Source organism: Pogonomyrmex barbatus, unplaced genomic scaffold (assembly GCF_055798465.1).
Source record: "Pogonomyrmex barbatus isolate J1 unplaced genomic scaffold, ASM5579846v1 scaffold12, whole genome shotgun sequence".
Classification (NCBI taxonomy): Eukaryota; Metazoa; Arthropoda; class Insecta; order Hymenoptera; family Formicidae; genus Pogonomyrmex; species Pogonomyrmex barbatus.
In genome coordinates, this window is record NW_028297108.1 from 3972604 (window position 1) to 3990393 (window position 17790).

The window sequence follows — 17790 nt, forward strand, 5'->3', positions numbered from 1 at the left end:
AGATGAGCTCGTAACTCTGAAATCGGAGGAGTAAGAAGCCGAACTTCGTTTGGGAGTTCGTTAAAGGAGTTACTCGCGTTCGTATGGCGGCGGATATCCTAACTCGCGTAACGACTCTTAACGCGATGGTCTCCTGCTTCGCGCCTTCTCCTCCGTACTCATCCCTAGTAACGAACGGAAAGTTCCTAGCGTGAAACGCGTCCCTACCCTCGTGGATGCTCACAATTTGTTGCACGCGACACCCGACGCGTGTCGCGGAGTTAGACACGCGAGTCTTCCCGCTAGTCTTTTCGTATTCTCTTTCTCTTCCACTCTCTTTCTCTCTTTCTCTCATTTTCTCTCTTTACATCCCTGGCAAATGCCTTGCGAGAATGTTAACTTTAAAGCGCAAATTCTACCCTTTGAAAAACTTCCTCGCGCTGCAAAAACTGACCAAACATTCCACTCAGTCTCTATGGAGTCTCTGTTAATAACATCCTGATTCTCTCCTTTTCTCTGTTGTTGAAAACATGAAAATTGCTGTCTAACGCGCACAAATTAAAATATTCTTTAGTTTATATCTCTAGTCAGTTCGTTTCGCGAGATAATTAACGACGATGAAACTACTATCGAGGATGCGGCATGAATAGCCATTTGTTTCACCTGGTACAATACTCGCGTTGCTTTATTTTATTATTCTCTACGCGTACATTATGTTCAAAGTCAAAAAAGATCGCCATTACCGCGGAAACTTTTATCATAGAAAAATTTTTATTTCAGTCGGCTGAATTTTTGGCCGGAACAAGAGAAGCGCTCTTCGCACGCGTGCATTGCGTAAAACTAAAATAAAACTACCCCTAACGACGGCTATGATAGTCCGCGATTAAAAGAGCCTTGTGGCGCCATCTCCAGCTGGTCTTATGAAATATAGTATATGATATGGAATTATCGACATATCAACCGTGAAATAACATTTTACTAATAAAAAAAAATACATTTAAAATCTAAAATACAATTTTACTGACGCGATATGGCAATTCGTTGTTAAAATATCGCGTCGACCAAACTCGCAATCCGAGAGAGAATTTCCCATCGCGTCCGTCTCTCGGGAAGAAGGTTCTCCTGTTTCTCCCTAAGATGACAGCAGCGGTCGCGGCGTAGCACAATATGGCCGCCCTGATGTTGGCATCGCCATGGCAATTCTCTTGGCAGCTTCCTAACTGTCGCCTTTTTTATACATTTTACACGAGTTTTTCTAGTATCAGCGCCTAGAGCATAGATATAGTGTGTGCGTGCGTGTGCTATGATGTAATCACGGCGCGCAGAGGCGCCCGAAAAGATCGTCGTGAACGCCAGAGAACGCGGTGAGTGTTGTTTTCCGGATTCTTGCTCGCGCAAGGACTCGCGGCGTCTCGCATCCGTCACCGTCGGTGTTGGGCGTTCGGTCGTTCGGCTCGTCGACGAGGCTCGCGCCTTGGCTCGCTCGGGGATCGAACCCGCGAGGCCGAGCACGTGATACCGAAACGGCTGATCGTGCGGTGCGGTTGCGTGCTCTCGGCCCTCCCCCCCGAGATTTGTCATTCCTTCGTCCTATAATCTTGTATATCCTATATCCTCGTATCTCGCGCGTAATTTTTCTATTCTACTCCTGCCGAGTTTCGAATATACACGCGACACGGCCAATTCCTTTTTGCCGGTACGCGTCATGCGACTCGTCGTGGTTCCCGGAGAATTCCGAGAACTGGTCGTTTCATCACCTTCACGTGACAGGATTGTATGCTCATAAACAATCGGAATTGTTTACCGATCATTCGACATCGATGACACTTGTGCGCGCAATCGTTGACAGACCGCGCAATGATTTTCTTCTCAGTGACAGGATACCGGCTGTCAAATATTCTGTCAAATCTCGTCTCTCCCCGAAAATGTTAAAAAATGAATCTACACAGATTTTAATGAAAAAAAATATTTTATATCTGTAGATGTTTATATCAAATGTGTAAGTTGAATTTTTATTTATATTTATTTAACTCGTGAGCAAATTACGCAAAATTAGTACGTAGAAAAGATGAAGGTGTATGAATTAAATGTATTTTCGTGTTGTGTTGAAACTAATGAAATATATGTATGTTTATATAAACTATATTTAGACACTTTTACCGGCGTCGGTGGATAAATGAACATCACCATGGTAACCCGACTCGTCCACGAGAGTTTCGCGTGTTGTGACAGCCGGCCAGAAGTGTTGAATAAGCGCGAGATTGAATTTCGCACGATTGTTCCTTGGTCCACATGACCCTCTTCTTCCCTCCCTTCCCCCCTGAATCATCGTTATCGCGCCGACAAACAAATTTTTCGCGTACGTATTGTTCCCGCCGATTCTGGAAAATCGTGTCGAACATTGTCATCTAGGATCGTCACAATGTGACGTGTGATTGCCGGTATTTGTAAACGTATTAGAGACACGCAGTTAACAATAGGAAGCGAAGCGTTCCACGAAGCGGCGGAGGAACGAATATTGATTTTTCCGCTGAAATTAACGTGTCTCCGCGATGTTTGCTTTCAGGGCGGTCTTAGCCACATTCCGAGTCTCTCTGAAAAGCGACACAGGTGCGTACCGACAGTGGCATCCCGCGGAGGGATGTACGAAGTATCTGTGCAGTAGCGACCGACGTAGCACGTACGTTTATTATCATTACGTTGTTCCTTTCGCCTTATTATTTTTCGTTGACCACACATATAGAACGGAAAACAATTTTCGACGTCTGTATTATTGCCCGTTTGTTGTGTTTTGATTGCAGCCACGTTGAAATTGAAATATATTCTTGGAATTTAGTTTTTGTCCTCTTAGATATAGTCTACCTTTTGAAAAAAATATTTTTGATATAAAACTTTGTGATATTTTATTTTATATTGTAATAATATTTTAGTAGATGTATTTTTTAATCTGTCTTTAGAAAACACGTTATGATTATTCATGAAACGTTACAGCATATTGAGAGTGACTTTATTTTTACTTGTAGCACGCGCGACTTTAAGCTTTCATGATTGCAGATAGTGCCAAGAACATAAATCATATTTTTAATTAACTGTAGATGATAAAAATGTTATCAATATTTATATGTGCGGTCATTCTGTAGTTATTGAATTTTTTTCTTTGTTTTATATATATATATATATATATATATATATATATATATATTTAATTTGCATATGTATAAAAAAGTTGCTGATATATATATATATATATTTATCAGCAACTTTTTTGTTGGCCTATTTAATTTATTCGCTTCTCATTCTCCAATAAACATTTTTCATGTTTCATTCTATTTTATTCATATTAAAATTTTCAGAAGAGAAGTAAATTTAATAAAAATATGAAAATATATGTTTGATATATAAAGATCATAAATTTTTTTTCTTACACTCGCGCATGCATTTATTTTTGTGTTATTATCAACACATAATTACACATATTGTGGATTATTTTCTTTTTATTGCATTTAATTAAAAAAAATGCATGTCATACTTTTATTATAAAATTACATCATTATTGTTAAAAATAATACTATATAATTATTTCCCTTCGATAGTTTTTTAATCAATAGTATATTTATCAATTTTGTTAATGCATCTATATATCTCGACGATATAAATTTAACCCATTCTCGAGCAGTACGATTTATTACTATAAACATATAAAAAAAATTATTTTATAATACCGCTGAAATTCATGCAATAAAGATCTTCTATATATTCTGATTTCAATTTGGTACAAACGTATTAGTTTACATTTATTAAAAGAATGTTCATATCCTCGTATGACCAAGAGAAATAATTGAACAAACATGCCAATGGAAAATTGTTATTTTCCAGTAACGCGGCAAATATGCAAACAAACATAATTACACTGCAGCAATTCTTTTATTAAAATGTTTGAATTTATTTTATTGGTATATTTTTATTAACTGGTAATTGTAAAAGCTATGTTGTGCTACGATATGTGACATATATGAATATGTAATAAAAAACTTTGCCGTTATTTATAGGATAAGCAAAAGTTTATATATTAATTTATAATACTAATTTTTAATATTAATGTCACTTTAATTAATGTTATCTATTTGCTATTTATGTATTGATCTCTATTACATTTAAGGATTTATGTTGACATTTATAAAAACATATATATATATATATATATATATTTTTTTTGTGAATAATTCTTTTCCAATGTTTTTTCAACACAATAAAGGTTTCAAGAACAATTAAATTTCATTTTATTGTTTAATTTAATTTGTATTTATATATATTTCACATAATTTATTTTTATAACTATAAAAGGTCAAAAATAAGTATTTCACAAGTATATTACAAAATAATAGGAATCTGTAAACTGTATTACCGACACATATCGCAGCATAATATCTTTTCTGGTTACTTACAAGTGAAGGTAAGTCTTCGTACCGACAACAACAATATCGACTGTTCTAGATTTAGTCACAACTAGAGCTCTACCTTTATCGACTTGTAGTCTGTTCAATTGTCCTGTATGTCGGTATTAATTTTCTTAGTTATCGACATCTCCAGTTTCCATTTGATAAAATGGCGACCAACAATTTTCTACAGTCGAAGCAGTCGCTATATTATTATCATAGAAAATCCTTGTGTCCTCTTATCGATAAAAAATGCATTATTCTGTAGTAATTTGCTAATTACTGAAATATGATGATGGTAAGCAATAATAAAAAATTGTAATAGTTATTTATTGTAGCAGATCAGATATTTTCACGAGCTTGAAGGAAGTTTAAAGAAATCAGTTTGAGCAACACATTCGCACAGATTTATTTATGAAATAACAATCACTACTCAAAACTTTACTTATTTTGTAATATATAGTGATTTACCACTTTACTAAATATCGATGAAAAACTTTGAGCAATGTACTTACAGACACAATACATGAAAGAAGTTTATATAATCTCAGCGAAAAAATATTTTTATCTCAATTAATTATATTTCAAGTACACATACCATAGAACCTTTGTGATTCCTTCAGAAGAATAATTGTTCGCAACGGGATCAAAGTGGCTGGACGATTAATGAAAAGTAAAAGAAAAAGGAAAAGAGTTCACGTAAAGTGACTCACGGATGGGTTTTCACGTTTGCGTATACGTGAGCGAACTTCCGACTGCGTTGTAGGGTATTATTTTTAATCACTCAATAGTTCTCCCGAATGTCGAGTGCGAATCTCGAAGCCAATGCGATTATCCCGTAATTGGATTGCGTTTGACTTCCACCTGTTTTCATGCAGATACGCCGCGTTCGTTTCTTTTCACATCGCTAGTAGTGCCGAGGTGCCAATATCGTTTTTTCCCTTCTGTTTTTTTAACGCAGCAATTCACGCATGTTAACTTTCTTTCAGCGACTCGACTTATAACAGTACAATCTGGTGTACCTCCCGATTAAAAAATGTATATTGTAAGTTACAAATATGTTTGATTGACTTTTATAAAAATAGTTATCATTTTCTTTGAAAAAGGAAACATGGAAAAAAAGAAACTTAAAAGCTATGACTCGCGTGCAAACTAGTTCTTGACTGTGGATTTGTATTAACGTCCTCTTATCCTTTTAAATTGACCATGAATCATGAATTCCCTTGTCGCGAGGGAGCATCTGGTCTCCGCGCTATATTGTGTCAAAGGGACGAGAGATCTCACGAGGGTAGTAAACCATCAGCCGATAATCGATCATGCGACTCGGTAACCCCATTCATAGCGTGTATAAAAGAGATAAGTATCATGAACTTTCATCATCAAAGTGTGTGACATATAATCTTTTATACCAAAATATCCCTTGCCTTTTTCACGGTATGAATTAAGTTAGTCCATTACCTTCCTCTTCTCGCTTTATCAACTTTTGTATCGATAATTGAATATTGTCGAGTTTGCGCCGAGTGATTGTTTTCGCTACATCTCTCTCCTAATGAGACTTAATGATGTCCTCAAATTTTTATACTCCGTGACGCGATGTCGTTGCGAAACATCTGGAAAAAGAGAAATTTCCTGTGGCTTTTATTTTTCTTCGTGCAGAATTCGAAGAAACTGTAATAAAGATATTGGGATGCGACAGTTTCCAAGGCGCTTTTCCAACTCGCGGACGACATTAATGAAAAAGTGATTAATTTCAAGCGTAGGATGGCATGCTCGCTCTACTGTCGGACTTCGACCGCGTTGCCGGGTGAACTGCACCGAGAGGACGAGAGGAGTCATGGCGGACGGCAAGTAACTGACCGCAAAAGCGACGACGAGCTCTTTTATTTATTCCTGTTTTCTTTTACGCCGAGACCCCATTCGTTCATTAGACCCGACCGTCCATGCAACACGCTCGCGCAGGCCGAAGTTGGTGCAGAGTTTTCTCTCGGACCGCATGGTACATCTCTCATCCTATCTTCTCGCCAACTCGAAATTCCCTGCCTCGCTCGTTCCTCTAAACTGTCTGTTGGTCGTTCGTAGTAATTTGAAAATGTGATCACATCTGGATTTTGTTGGATATACGCGCTACCTCATTCTTAATAGAATAGAAGATTTATTTAGTCACGAGACGTTTTCTACAACGCAACATACAGCGCAATAAAGCGTAAACATTCGTACTAATAAAGAAGCGAAATAAGTAAACTTGGCACGGGGAAACAAATTAAATTTACTGTGATTTTTTTGCATTGCGATTATTATTACTATTGTGCGTTTCCTCCTTTTATTAAGTCCGCAAACATGCGGACTTTTGTTTCTCTAACTGTAAGAACGTTGAACTTTTCCATGGTTCATGCTCCATAGCTTTTAAGAACTTGCCCATTTCATTATCCCAACGTGCTTCGTTTTTCTTCCCTTTCGTACGACTAATTCTCGCACGCCTCGTCTGAGATCTGGAACGTATTTTCGCGGTGGGCCGGTCACGTTATAGAACTCCCCTGTTTCCATAGTCGGTGAGATTGGAAGCAACCGAGGCGGAAACGAATCCGAGAACGCGTTTGATCTTAAACCGTCCGAACTATTTTTAATGCTGGTGCACACCGTCCGTCCGTCTGTTCGTCTTGCTTTCTCCTCGCGAAAACGCGGCTCTTTCATTGATTAATACACCGGCGGGACACCAGTACTTAAGCCTGAGGCTGTATGCATTTAATTACGTAATGTCAGACACATGAGAGTGTAGCTAAATAAACACGCGCGCAGCGTAGAGAATGCGTGATGTAGGAATTGACACAAGGGATGAGTGGTGGTGTTGGTGATGGTGGTAGTAAGCAATTGCATCTGCGAATCTTTTGGTGCTGATGCTGAGTACTTTGGAGGCATGCGAAACTACACGCATCCGAGCCGAACGTCGATGTAACCAGTCCAGTTTGGGTATAATATTACAGCAGCAACGCCAACCTTTACCTTTCGCCCATTCGCATGTCTCCCTCCGTGGTTCCATCTTCTCTCTACGCTCTCTCTCTCTCCCTTTCTCTCTCTCTCTCTCTCTCTCTCTCTCTCTCTCTCTCTTCTTCCCTCCCTCTGTCCTCTCTTCGTTCCGCCCATCGGTCGCCCGGTACACCACCCCGTGCGCCGCTTGGCAGCTGCCTCTTCCTGCTGCTCCCGTGCTAATTAATTAAAGGACACCCGAGAGACGACGTGGTCGTAGTGTAGCCGTAGCGAGAAAAAACATGTGCCAAAGTTGGCCCGTTTTTCAAGCGCCGTAATGCCGTTTCGCGCCGTCCGATTGTTTTAATATCGATCGAAGCGTTTCATACGGCGGGAAATAAACCGCGCGTTTGTCTCTTTTTATATTTTGCTGCCGTCCATAAGTCTATAAGGACGAATTACGAGTATAAATTGCAATTGCAGCATCTGCCGCGGTAAAGCGTTTAGCCCTTCCATTAACTCAAGGGGGTAATAAAATTACTACCGAGCGGGCTTTTCCACCGCGTTTTAATGCGCAAACGGTTTTCATCCCTTATACGTTACTCTCATTTAGCGATCGGAAACGTTGTTCGGCCCGATGTAAACGCGGGGAACGCGATGAGAAGGGAAGAAAATGCCATTTCGGCAAAACCGACCGACACGCGGTTTCATTACTGTCACTTAAGACTTAAGCCCAGCTTAAACTCCGCTCCAAGCGATCGTGGGATTTGCCGTGTTAAAGCTAAGCCACCAAGAAGCGTCGTGACGGTAAGGATACAACAAAACAAACCGCCATTCGCGCAGCATATCTAGACTTTTCACAAAACTCACTTAATATTACTTATACATAAATCCAACTAGATAAAAGTCCTAGTGGATTATTCTGTTTTTTTTTTTAATTACAATTACATTTAATTACAATTTCAATAGCCAGTTATTTGTTTGAACCGCAAATTGCTTTGTATAAATAAAGGTTATTAATTGCTTTGCGGATTTTTATTGTATTCTTTATAAATATTGAACACGTTTTTAATCTTTGATGTCCTATTTATAGATGTCCTATTTATATTATTAAACATTTAAACATTTTTATAATTAAAATCAATAATTTCAAACAACTGCGTTCGAATTATTGTGAAATATTGTGACAATAATTTCAAAAAACTAGGAATCGTGCAGCAGTTTATTTACTAATTTCTACAACGGATTAAATCGACTTGCATGTTAAAGCGTACAGTTGATGAAATTAGCGGCAGCAGAAGTAATAATTATTTACTAGGCTATGGTAATGAGATGAATTCGCTATTTAGATATATGTATGTGCGTGTATGGACACTCATAGCATGGGTATTCACATGAATGTATATCATATATGATACGAGATTATACCATGAAAATACAGACCCGTTCTATCGCCGGCGAATAATATAATGAAATACTCATGCGAGTCTCATATTACAATTTTTCAAAAGAATCGGTTATCCATTAAACTAAACTTCCACTGAAAGCTGTATAATAGAGCCAAATAGAATTTGTAGAACGTAATGAGCATGCCTTCCGAATTTTGACAATGAAGGAAGCGACCTTCGGTACATATCAGCTAGCAAATAGAGCTAGAATGGCGAAAGTAATCTAGATAGCCACTGTGGCAGGTGGCGATGTTTCTGTCTTACTGCCGATTTAACGGCCACTTTTTTTTCATTTGCGCGCGCTGCGCTCGTTGGAGAAACCACACATTTGTGCCGGTGCTTCATTCTTTAAACAGGAGAGTTAACTTCAAACGCTAATTGAAATTTGTAGAGTGCGCGAGTCTACTTGAACGCGAAGCCAATGCCAGAGAGTTTTACTTTTAGCATCGATATTTCACCGCTGCCCCTAGTTAGAAGTTTTTCGAGTAGAGCAGGTCAACAATTTTAATCCGAGCCGATCGAACGCGCGAAAAACTGTGCGGTGCAACTTATTATTATTCCTGATACGATGTTCCATCGCTGAGAGATAAAGTCTCGCCGATGGATCGACTTTATCGATGTTTCAGCAGATTCCACGGATTTGCTGAAACATCGATCGGTCGGGATTGCAAATATTGACGAAACATTACGCCAATTCGACGGGCATCCGCCGCGTAATGGCCGGGACGATATGCTTTAACGTAGGAGTTTCTCGCGGATGTGCGAATGCGAGACACGCGTACTTTATCGTATTCCCCCGTGTGAAAGTACAATCTAATTTATGTCGAGCTTTGCTCGCGCGCATTTCGTACGGATATACCCGATGCATGATAAATGCACTATGAAATAGTCTCATAGCTATCGTGACATCCCATTGAGCTTTTATTTGCATTGTATTTAACATTAACGTTGCCTTTGTAACGCGATATCTGAAGAAATGATACGGAATTGTAAAATGACATGAAAAATTTATTATATTTCTTTGATATCGTCTTGTGTATTAAAATCTGTGTAAGTTTTTATTTTATGTAAACATTAATTACGTTAATCGACATTGTTGTAGATTACGGAATCAAATTTTCGATTTTAATCTAAATAAAAACGAGCATGCTAAAAATTACGTGCGAAGATAAAAAATTACACGGGAAACAAATCTTTTTTTCCCGCGTATGTTCACACCTCGATTTATCGATTTATCGTTCTTCTTCGTCTGCTCTTGGCCCATATTTTCCATTCGCGTATTACCTAGATCTACCATCGCTTTAAAATGTTGTCGGTCGAATAAAAGAAACAGTTAAATGAAATAGCTAGATAAATGTCGATTTTACATTGTAGTGATATTTGATCAATGTAATACTCAATCTATTATTACATATGTGTATAATCGTTTTATAAAAGAAAAACTGTTAAGCTATGGCACGTTTCACCGTTTTAGTTTTCATTAGCACTAGAAATTCGAAACTACACCGAAGTAATGGATAGGAAATTCAACTCTGGGAGAGAAAAAAAAGGTCTATTAGAGAAGAATCTAATTATAAGGAAAAAAAAAACCTCGTTTGAAAAAATCCGACTTTATCAAGTAACAAAGCGGGATAATTCCTTTGAAATCCTCTAATGATAAAACGATCGCTTTTCCTTAATAAACTGTTAAACGATTGTGTTCGCGAAACGGTTAGTACTTTAAAGACGGACGAACGGACAGCCGAATGTCGAACGGCGATTGATACGTGCGAGGGACACACGATTCATAAATGTTGCAGTCGCGCAGGGAACGCGCAAAGGGTTAATCCGAGGGTTCACCCGCATAATGATATTAATGTCGTGCCGGTGCTCATAATAAAAACGGCCAAGTGACGCAAATCATCGGCACGCGAGAGTGTGTCCTGTTACCGTTGGCGATAAGGACTACAATCGCGGTCGGTCGACCAGGCCGACAACTCGCTAGTTTCCATTTCGCGAGCGCTAACAAAACACCGCGCGTGTACTGCAGTTGAAATTATTCGAATCGTCGAGCTGCTCCGCTTTCCTCATGGGAAATTCCCGAAACCCGGTTACTTGCGTCGGCACGGAATTCGGTTTGGGACAGCCTTAATTCACTGCGTAAAATTGCCGGCGCTCGGAATGGAACATAGAGAGGGATACTCGGACACGTAAAAGTAGGGCTGATTTTATTTCCACGGTAATCCCGCGATCAATTGATTTCGATTGTCCGAAAGTCCAGGTTCGCGTAATGCCCTTTCCCAGAAAGTATCGCTATTCCCGATTGACCTCCCCGACCATTATGGAATTAGGATAGTGTACGAAAAATAATCGCAATACGTACAAAAAATCGCGCTTTTCTCACATTTGTCGGATTTAGAAATCCGAAACATTAAATTTTACGTAAATAACGAGAAACATAAGAGAAACGTACGTGCTAAATAAATTTATTTAGCAGGGTAGAATCGTGGAGAGGGATCATCGATTTAAGTGAAATTTCATACTCACTCCGACGCGCTAATAAAAGTATAATCGGCTTTAATTTGAGTCTGGCAATAAATCATTTTTATCAGTATGCGATTAGCGTTGCACGAATTTCTCTAAGCGCTGATTGTCGTTGAAACACGTATGCGCGCGTGTTTGTATTTATTTATATCCATAGCTACATACGTATTCTGGATGGGTAAGCTTCTAGTCGCTGAATTTCAAGGCACGCCCTGAAACGTACCCAGCACACGTATGAAAGTGCAATAAAGAAAAGTGGCGTTCGTGCTCAGCCGGAATGCGCCGCGCCGCGGCGGCGCGCACTCGTTCTCGGGGAATTTATTTTCGATCAAGGTGGCCATTGCTGATTAGCGCGACAATGGCAGCTTTGTTCTACGATTAACGACGTTTTCTCCAATTCCACCCATTCCGTGTACCCTTCCCGGTTCTCGATAATCGTACACTCGAATCCGGATAAGATTTAAAGAGCCATTCTCGGGAACTTACGAGGGCTCTTAACTATATGTAACGGTTTTCATTAAATTTTAAACCCCGTAGTACCTACGGGAGACGCGTGCGATACTTGTCGTTACAAGATTCAGCTATTTACGATTGCCGTTCCCGGCGTAAAATGTAACGATGCATTGCGCTGTCTTAAAGCCCGGCGAAGAATCACCTAGCTTCTTCTATTTTTATTTTTCTTTTTTTCTTTCTTTCTCTCTTTTTTTTTTTTTTTTTTTTTTTTTTTTTATCGTTCCAAGTAAGAACGGCCATTTTCATCGACATACTTCGCGAAACGATGTATCGCGCATTTCGCGATTATCTACCCTGTAAAAATATCTCAAGAGGTCTTGTTACGAGGAGAAAGAAAGAGCGAGATTTTGGCGGATATGATAGAATTTTCCTTAACGTTCTTTAAGATAACGAAGGACACAAAGCCCTCACTTTGAGGTAGCGTATTTTTCAGCGCAAAATATCTAGCTAAAGCTGATTTTTTTACGTAATTAGATTCTCGAGCGGGTGCTCGAGATCTTTGATAGGGAATCGTTTAGCTCCTCTTCCGCGTGTAGAACAGAATGGTTGGGACGAGACTGATAATCACTTTTGACCCTTTATCCGCGCAATTACACTCGCTCGATGCCTCGATACTTCGCGTGATACTCTCTAAATAACGGGGGTGGCCGGGCAAGATCTTTCCTGAGAGGGAATGCGGCTGCGTTTCTCGCTTCTTCGCTTCGGGAAACGTCGAAAGCGGAGCGCGGAATTAGATAGTGAAAACCGCCGCGCGCATACCGACGATTCCGCAGATATCTCGAAATGAAGAATGCGATTGTTCACAATGTGGCTTGCCGGGCGCCAATATCTATCGCTACCTATGGCTCGTTCAAAATTTTACAGAGTAAATGAGAGAAAATATTTCCCCTCGATGCGACTAGCCGTCGCATATTTTTCTCACTATTTTAACTTGACAAATTGCTTCAACTAAATGCCGATAACTTTCGCGTAGCTGCGCGCAGGCGTGGGAGTGTCGGGCATGCTATTGCGCGCATTAATCGTACGAGAACTTCGTTATTTAGATCGTTATTTATTGTTCTTTTTTATTCTTTCCGAGGGAGCGGGGCGAGAGAGAAAATCGTTACAGTATAAAGTTTTATCCGGATGCACTTACGGCGCATTTATTTCGCCTAGCGATGCGCTCAATATGAACGAGTTAATGACAAAGTATTTATCGTGGAAAGCGAGAGAGCGGTATCGCGTACTCTCGTGAATATCGTCGTTGAGGCAGTTTTAGTTGTGTTTTGATAAGCCTGATGATAACCAAGCGGATTCACGCACGTGTATGTAATTACGCTGCGGGCCGGGTGTACGTGCGGGAGAGTGGCTCTTACGCTTCGTACACACGCGCGATCTAAGCGCGCGCGCGCGTGTGTACACCGATATTGGTTTTACCTTAAACTGTATCCCAAAATGTTGGGAAATTTAATCAGGAATCTTGCCTTTACGCAGATACGATAAACGCGCCGCCCTTGTGATCCTCCTTTCTTGAGCGGCAAAACGCTGACATTAGGCTCTCATAAAGTCTCATTTCATCCATTTGTTTTCGCGATTAAATACACGGGGGTTGACGGGATCTAATCGTGGTGATTTCAACTACGGTTTACGCGCGTGTATGAAAGGTCGGATAATCACGAATAAAAAAGGTCTTTTATTGAAGAAAATTATTTTATATTTTCCATTACCAAAATATTTATTAGATTAAGTAAAATTAGAAATCTTTCCTTAGGGAAGTCGTTTATCACGGACTTTTACGTTTATTAACAACATCATTAATTCTAAAATCTGCAACTTGAGCAAAGTTGACTTGGAATTTAATAAGAATAAGATGTCGCTGCTTATTCTCGAAGTTTAATTTTGCATTTGAAATTCCTCTTATTTTCTTCTTTCTTTTAACTGTTAGAAATTGTTGATGTCTCTATATTAAGGGAGAAAAGTAGACTCTAAATGGAAAAAGTAATCCGTAAGTAGAAATTGCGGTCGTTTCCAATTTATTTTTAATTTGTGAAATAATCTAATAAGCTTTTGCTTCTCAATGTTTCTCAACCGAATTTTAATATATTAAAATATATTTTAATAAATCTCTATTTGTAAGTATTAAAAAGAATTTTTTTTTACAATTATATCGAAAGAAATTTTTATGGGGAAGGAAGCTCGACTGCAAATTCTTTGAAAAGCGCACTCACGAGGTCTATCCGGCGTTCTATCGCGCGGTTTCTCCCGAGATATTTCTCGCGGTCGATTCAGCGATAAAGCGCCTGTCGGAAGGAGAGCGAAGCCGCGTCGAAGGCGGGTGTTGATTGGCCGCCAATCGCAAAGCGCAGCGGAAAACCTCGAAGCTCGCAGCTTGGTACGCGGTCGGAGGCTGGTCGTGGATTAAAGGCTTTTCTTTCGAATTTCACGTCAGTCAGCTTCGCGCCCGGGATAATCCCGGGAGCTGTATTCGCGGCGCGTATATAAAATAAAGATCCGCCACGTCTGTCGGGCCGCGTTCCGGTTTGCCCGCTTAATAACGCTTAATAAACGGCGACCGATCTGATGTGACGCCCTGCTTTTCTCTCTCCGATTTTCTCTGGCATTTTCCCTCTTTGTCGTATCTTCCGTCTCTCTTTCTCTCTCCAGAAGCTTTTATATGGCAATGAAACGGATTATACTCTTTTACGCGCGTTTGGCACGTGCGACAGGGGTTGGATGCGGAGACCGACAGAGTCGCGTGAAAAACGAGGGGAAACAACTTTCTGCTACGGGGTGGGAAAGAGCGAGGTTGTTGCGCGGTTTGATGGAGACCCGAAACGAATTGTGGGAACGCATATATTTGTAGAAAATTACGAATGTTACGTCTCTATTATAAGCACATTCGCGAATCGTATTGTTTATTTTTAGCCGAGTTTCGATTTCGAGGAGAGATTCTAACTTGAATCTGCAAGTGGAAGGAATTCTGCGTGAGTATTTTGCACAACCGTAGATCGTGGCAGGTAATAATTAATTAAGCTAATTGCAATTATATTCAGAGGTTCGATATCTAAAAATACAGCGGAATTGATTTGCACGTAGCTGCCTCTCGTAAGTTTCAACTTTCAAAGTTTACGAGGCGGAGTTTTGCCTTCCCTGCTTGATCGAGAACAGCGACTGGAGTCGTTTACCTCGCTGGAATTTACTTGGTAATTAATTAACGTAGCGAAGAAGTAACCAATATCGAAAAAAGATTTGATTTTTCATGCGTGGAAAAAGAATTCCGCATCTTTCATTCTACTCCATATTTTACTATTTTTAAACTGCTAAAAAAGAGATGTATTTACCATGATGTTTAGTTTTGTTGTAAATCACGATGGCTATTGTGCCAAGTGGAATGTAATCGAGGTTTTAATAGCGCGAAAAATGCAGCCAATGATTCTGAATTTTATTCGGCTAATGTAAATGCGGCATTTAATGGGATGGAAATTGGATAGGTACATTTAACGCTAAATATATAATGTGATTCGAAACCATAATTTTTTTTTTGTTACGTCTGTCGCGGGGATTCAACATGTCCGAATTTTTTTTAGTAATAACTGCGACGATAAAGCTGCTTCTCGATTTTCACTTTCACTTTATTTTTATCCTACCTAACTATTTTTTCCACCTAACTATTTTTTATCCGCGTATTCGTTCGTCAATCTTGTCGTCTCGTCGATAGAAGTGCTACCAAGCGTAACTATCTATCGATCAACACGAGAGTTTCACCCTCCTTCGACAAACTCAGACGCGACTTTTGACAACTTTAATCTCCCACCCTTTCGTCTTGGTAGAGTGTAAGCGAAATCCTTCGGATCAAAACGGCAGCAGCCACTCAGCTACCACCCTTACCTTTCCTAGAACATGAAGGTATTCCTCGCCAAACTGCGCGATGGTCTGTGTTGAACTAAATCGCAAGCCGTCGGCCAATTATACGGGACCCTAATAATTTAACCACGTGTCGTTGGCCTGCCTAGATTGATAACACTCTAGTGTGCGTTGTATGCAGCCAAATCGTCGACTGCAAGGGGGTCGACTCGCGCCCGCCGATCCCCGTGGGGATATTTTATGGTAACGTTATGGCTTACTAATAACAGGTTACCGTCACATTTTAGAGCTGTTAATCACACGGTACCGCCGCATGGAACCAACGGACACGTAACATCGGTTTGACATCGAAACGAGCTCACGCATACGGGGAAATATAATTGGAACTTTCTACTGTAATCAAGAATCCTCGCTTGATGTTTGTTTAATTTTCGATTCCTAGATCTCGAAAATTATGCTACAAAAGTTTTAATAAGATGCTGTTCGCAAAAAAAAAGATATCTTTGTACTTGAGGTACTTTTGTTTAATAATCGTCCGATAGTACGTACGTGTCATATCATCTGTAAAATAATTTTTGATAATTCGAAAGCGCGACTTACACAGTTTGAGACAATTTGCTGTATATATGATAAACGAAATATATCCGCGATCATATCTACAATTTAATTTAAAATTGAGATTAATTTGTTTTTGTTTAGTTTTTATGCGGAGCTGCGCTCTCTGAGAGAGTAAGGAAATTTATTCACGATGTACTTACGCGAAGTGCCTCTATCGACTTCGTCGAGGAGATTTACAAGTAAGCACCTAATATTCGTCTCCGAAGTTACTCGTCTTAACGCTCCCATACAATACTATTAGCCGTCTCATTCAGTCGCCCCGTCCCGGGAGTCACGATTATTGGATCAGTAAGTTTTATTGCTTCCTAAACAATTCTCGGGACGCTTAACGAACCAATAAACGTTATGGGTCTGATAACTGTCTCGTACAGTGCCTCGGCATTAGCGGGCGCCGCGCGCGTTAACGGGTAAAGCAAAGTTTCGTCGTACTTTGTAAAGCGCGTCGGGAAACTTTTTCTCCCTTGCGGCTTAACACCTCACGGATTTGTCGTCGTGCTCGTTGTTATTACAGCGCGCGGCCGATATGTGCCGTTATGGAGCGCTTTCCAACTAATGTTCAAGATACAGGGGAACTCTCCGCTACACCGAAACTTTCTAACTGCATTAACTCAACCGTACGTGCGCCCCATTCCTTGGCAGATCGTACTTGTAACCTCCTATTTCGCCTCGGATTGATTACGCTTCTGACGCAGCGATTGCATTAATGACGAACTTTAACGGCGCGCCGGCCGAAAACGTAGCGGTGTGTTTGTCCTTTGATTTCATTTGCGACATGCAGAAATATCGCAGAATTCTCTTTGCGCTCTTTTTTTGTGTCTCTACGAGCTCTTTGATTGATATATATTTGGATTCAATCTTTTCTCGACGAAATTTGATTGGATCTGTCAGCTTTGATTGTGATTTTTTGACATCTCGAATTTAAATATTATTGTTATCAATTCTAAAATTAAAGTCTTTCTAAAATCTATTTAGATTTATAGGTTTTTGATTAAATGAAAAATTAGATTCTTATAATGCCACCTTTGAAATATAATTTAAAAATTATTGTCACGTTTAGACACGTTTGTGTTGAAGAGAAACTCATCTCGAAATTTTTATTTGCGAAGATGCGAAAATGTGAGAAACTTGTGGAACACTGTGGAGATCGATGCCGTGACATTTTTAGAAGGTAATGTTGGTGAAGTGCTGCAAAACGATCTTCCGATAATTTTTCCTTCCAAAGTTAAGTTGGGTGGCTTAGATATTAAAAAGTACCCGCCTTTATCGTTGAACTCCTGTCTCCTTCGACTTCATCGATCATCGATTATGATGTGAGTATTCGTGATGGAACTCCATCTCGTGCCGTTTCCATCAGGGGAGTTAAGAGGTCGAGGCGAAGAATAGAGGTGGAGAACACGCTTTCATTGTATTTGTTCTCTGTCCTCCTACGTCTTTAGTCTCCGTTCCCTCGCGTTTTTTAACTTGCC

At 39.8% G+C, this 17790-nt stretch overlaps 2 protein-coding genes across 11 annotated transcripts in view; one reads left to right on the top strand and one right to left on the bottom strand.

Annotated features, from left to right (window-relative positions):
- Lar (tyrosine-protein phosphatase Lar) overlaps positions 1 to 17790 on the top strand; it is a 382209-nt gene that overhangs the window by 114459 nt on the left and 249960 nt on the right. For 5 of the 9 annotated variants that reach the window (XM_089071364.1, XM_089071370.1, XM_089071368.1 and 2 more), the window contains exon 3: positions 2546 to 2659. The exons of 1 other annotated variant lie outside the window; for it this stretch is intronic. The gene's annotated coding sequence lies outside the window, so the exon portion shown is untranslated. Of the gene's footprint in view, positions 1 to 1141; positions 1344 to 2545; positions 2660 to 17790 lie in introns of those variants that run through there. 3 more of the 9 variants (XM_011640381.2, XM_089071366.1, XM_089071365.1) reach the window with 3 other exon arrangements.
- LOC105428220 (uncharacterized) overlaps positions 1 to 17790 on the bottom strand; it is a 79275-nt gene that overhangs the window by 31301 nt on the left and 30184 nt on the right. The window contains exon 2 of one of the 2 annotated variants that reach the window (XR_967976.3): positions 3930 to 6025. The exons of the other annotated variant lie outside the window; for it this stretch is intronic. The gene's annotated coding sequence lies outside the window, so the exon portion shown is untranslated. Of the gene's footprint in view, positions 1 to 3929; positions 6026 to 17790 lie in introns of those variants that run through there. 2 annotated transcript variants of the gene reach the window in all.